At 36.7% G+C, this 4596-nt stretch overlaps 1 pseudogene; it reads right to left on the bottom strand.

Moving 5' to 3' along the window:
* Nucleotides 1–2999: 2999 nt before the first annotated feature.
* LOC103748367 lies at nt 3000–4037 on the bottom strand (annotated as a pseudogene).
* Between the last annotated feature and the right edge of the window lie 559 nt (nt 4038–4596).

Here is a 4596-nt window from a genome sequence, read left to right as displayed (position 1 = left end):
ATGGAGATCAGAGAACAGTGTAAGTCATAAATACTAAAACAGAGTACAGCATCCCATGATCTAATCCAAACTATATTCTCTCTGAGGTGTTAAATCCAAAGTATAAACTTATAGGAAGAACATCAAAGAGTGCTGTTTGAACAATTAAATCACTAATAACAGAATTACATAGGCATAAATTTCAGGAGAATCAATGTTAAAGAATTGGCGCAAAACAGAAAGACCTGTGAAAAATTAATTCCCAAGACAAGAACGTTCAAACGTGATAATAGTATTAGGCAGGCAAAGAGAAATGTATGTCATCTGGACAAGAAAAGAAATATGCAAATGTAATCTTCACTCAAGGGTCTGTATGTTAACAAGCATGGCCTAGCAGCTAATAAGTCTACAATATCGAGATGCCTGTTCCCTGCTGTACTACTAATGACCTACATTGCACTGTTTTACTGAGATATAAATATGTAAATGGACAGATTTCAGACAATTGCATTAGAACATTTTTTAAGCCTTAAAACTACTGAAGAATGGATTAGTGGGTTTGGGTTCTAATCCTATTTCTTTGCCTCTAACAGGATTAATGATCCCAGTGTTTTAATCTTCCACACATCACCTCACAACCACCAGTTAGAAAACAGCAAAACAAAAACTGTAAAGTCTTTTCACTAAATTCATTTCAGCACAGGGAGAAATAAAAGCAAACAGAGAATGAAGAATAAGTATGTTTAGCCATATATAACAACAACCCACAGGGAAGATAAAAATTGCCACGTTTTCCATATAAACTAGCAAAAAAATGTATTCTACATTTTCATGGACAGAAAATAAATGAAGTGAATATCAAACTGGTTATATTGAAAACTTTTTATTGTTTGTTTTTGCCAAATAATTGGTATAAATTAGGAATCAAAGGAAACACAGATGTCTTTCTTCAGGGAGCTTAAATTTCATAGGCGGAAAATGAACAATCACCACAGTGGCTTTGAGCTACATCTATAAGGAACACTATACAGGCTTGGCGGCACATGCTGTTAATCCTAATACTCAGGAAGGAGAAACAGGAGGATCACTGTAGGAGGGAGGACAGCCTCCAATGGCATATTTGGGGAATTCCAAGTGAGCAGGGACTACATGGTTACACCCTGTCTCAATTTGTCCCCCTCCAACACCCCACACACAAAAATGTAAAGGGATAGGCAAAAAAAAATCCTAACAAACAAACAAAATCAAACAAACAATCAGATTGACTGTTTTTCGTCTAGGGGATGATTTGTGAATAGTATTTGCCTGATGAAAAGATGGCATTGGGTGAGAGGGAAGGAGCTTGGCTATCTGAGTAGTGAAAATTGCAGAGGCAAGAAAAACTAAATAGATCTGAATGAAAGAGTGTTCCATGTATGTTATGGAAAACAAACGATTATGTGGGTTGGATGAGAATAATGGGAAATTAATAGAAAATCAAATCTGAGAAGTCATAATGTCTGCATAATTTAGATAAAGTTCCTCACACTTGATGCTGTTGGAATGGATAGTTACTTTTGGTGTGTGCAGAGGCTGCTCTGTGAATACAATTCATTTATTTTTTTTTATGGACACTACTTATTAGCTGCCAGTACAATATTCCTGCCCTTGAAGTGACATTCCAATTTGTCATTATGCATGTACAGAACGCTGCAGGTAAAATAATCATCACCTAAGAAGCTATTGAGGGAATTTCTACTAGACAATTGTAACTATATAATACATTACTTTGTTTAAAGTTGCAAAAGTAATTGGAGATACTGAGTCCATGGGTTTTATATTTAAAAAGATATATTTGAAAAAATGCTGAAATAGACTGTAGAACCCAGAACAAACTGCTATTTGAAAGATAGTGCAGAGATCAAGCCAAGTGGTGCTGGTGGTGGCACACATGGATTTTGAGCAATGGAGTGATGAAGGTGGGTGGGAACAATATGTTAAAATAAGGGACCTGTTCTGTTATATGATGGGAAAGAAACTGAGGTATCAATGGTAACCCAGATGTCCACATAAATGTTTGCAAAGTGAAAGATACCATGAAATACAATGAGCAATTAAAAAACTACACTAAGGAATTTTACAGTTTTTGGAATTTTCTCAATAAACCTGAGTTAGCATTACCTAGGTATAAGGCTAGAAACTGCTTCTATATTTCAAATATATAAGTCATTTCAAACTATATTGCCAATTACTCTTCCTAATTATCTTTGGTTCACTTGAAATATTCATATTAATTTTTGGCATAATGAAAATAATATAGGTTCAAAAGGTAATACATTAAGAATCAAAGAAAGCAAAGAAAATAATATGGGTCAAAAAGGTATAAATTAGGAATCAAAGCAAACACAGAAGTCTTTTTTCAGGTAGCTTAAATTTCATAGGCAAGAAAATGAACAATCACCACAGTGGCTTCGGGCTACATCTACAAGGAACGCTATACAGGCTTGTTGGCACTGAATAATAACTAGGTGTGGTGGTGCAGGCCTTTAGTCCCAGTATGCAGAAGGCAGAGGCATGGTAATGACCTACATACATAGTGAGTTCAGTACCAGCTGGGACTACTGAGATACCCTGTCTCAAAACCAACAAAAAAGGAATAATATAACTAAGATAATTTCCAATCATATATTTCTTTTTTTTTTTTTTCAAAGCAAAACAATGTATTACAGGAGCATTGTCAAACCACGTAGAAAAAGGTCGACTCAGGAGGATATAGATGGAACTTGTTCTGTTGCCCTTCCCATTCCTATTCTAGCCCTCCCTCATCACTCAGGCCTGGAGGACCCACTATCCCTATTTGCTGGCTAGAAAGACACCCAACACATTAGTTTTTTCCAAGTAGCTATAATCCAATCATGGACAGTCTTTTGCTTTTACGGTAAGAAGGGTTCCTACTCAGCAGGATCCCAACCCCTATCCAATTTAATATAGATATTTATTTTTCGTGCTGGCAGTTTCAGGGGTTACAGTACACCATGGCACTAGATAGGGATGTCTTGTGCCTGGTGCTCCACCAGCATTTCCATGCTCTTCATGTCAGTGCACCACAGCTATAGATGGTGCTTCATCCCCTTGATTTGCTGCAAATCCAGAACTTGGGGGCTGCAGGCAGGTCGTATGAACCTGTTCATCTATGCTGCCTCTCACTACCGCACTGAGAGTACCTTAATTACCAGCAACTCCACCTTATTGACAGTGATTTTAGCACCTTTGACAATTTCTTTATAATTGAGCTGTCTGTGGTTGGCAGACTGTGTGAAAGTCATTTCCACATGGCACAACAGCAGCTGGGTCTTCATCAAAAGCTGGGCCTCATTGGCTGCTAAGTCAGATGGCCTCTGGCCCCAGGCAGACTTCAGTATCTAGAACCTATCTACATGACTACAGTTGAAGGCATACAGTGTAAATCAGCTACTGTCTGTCAATGCTCTTCAGTGACTCCAACACAGGGTACATGAGTAGTTCTTTAAAGTTAAAAACACTCTCCCCAAGAAGTCCTGCAGGTTCCAATGTGAAGGTTTTCTCCTGCTGTTCTGACACTGGCACATCCTTGATGCTGACACAACCCAGAAACCATAGAAACCCTTTGTAGTAGGATGCATGGTTTCCAATAGTTTCATAATATTTACTGGAGATACCTTAGAAACAACTCTACACTAATTTCACACCAATTGGATTGTTGAGCAGCTCTTCAACCTCTTCAGTTGTTCCCTTAGTAGCCTGTAGGTTCCCCAGGTTGAAATTTAGAGCTCTGATCACTGCATCAATACTACATTTTACCTTTTCATGGGTCTTTTCTAGAGGCTCAGTCATCTGCCTAACCACACAAAGAATTATTTCTATCTGGAACAAAGGGATGGAGCTTTCATAAAGCTTAATACGACCATCTCCTTGGGCAAAGCCTGGGTCCTGCACAAATCAAGCACCTGAAGTATCAGCTGATGTCACAGTTTCATCTACAACTCCTCTAGATGGTTCACACCTCTGAGTCTGCTGTAAGGAGCCTGCACATCCTTCATGATTGTGAGGAATAGGGAAACAGAGACATCACCAAGATGTTGGCTCCTGCAGGATCATATATTTCTTTATATCAGCCCTCATACCAAATTTTCATATTAATGAACATATTTCTTTTAAATCTGAAAGGAAATAAGTTGGAATTATATAGAAAATTAGCTAAGCAAATTTTTCAGTTGAATTTGAGCACTAGTTATAGAATTTTCAACAAAGATGCTTTAAGCAAATATTCTACTTACTAGTGTAGAAAAAAAATACTTCCTGGACAATTCCCCATTACATTTTTTTTAATAAAATTTTTATCTCTAATGAAGGAAACATATTTAATTAAAGATAAAAAGTTTTATTTGATTCCTTATTTTTGTAGCCCATGAAATAAATGATATGTAAAATAAAAAGTGATTTTTGTTGTCATGCAAATATTGTCAAACTAAATTAAAAAGAGTAATTAATACAGATTTTCTGATTCAGAAAATTTCTTAAAAAAAATACTGGACTTCACTGCACAAAATAAATTACAAATTTTTCCATAAGCTATTTGGATAAGGACACTTTTTTCTT

This window comes from Nannospalax galili, unplaced genomic scaffold (genome assembly GCF_000622305.1).
Source record: "Nannospalax galili isolate Female #2095 unplaced genomic scaffold, S.galili_v1.0 scaffold625, whole genome shotgun sequence".
In the NCBI taxonomy this organism is placed as follows: domain Eukaryota; kingdom Metazoa; phylum Chordata; class Mammalia; order Rodentia; family Spalacidae; genus Nannospalax; species Nannospalax galili.
The sequence above is the reverse complement of the archived record's forward strand: the minus strand, read 5'-3'. Positions and strand labels throughout refer to the sequence as shown.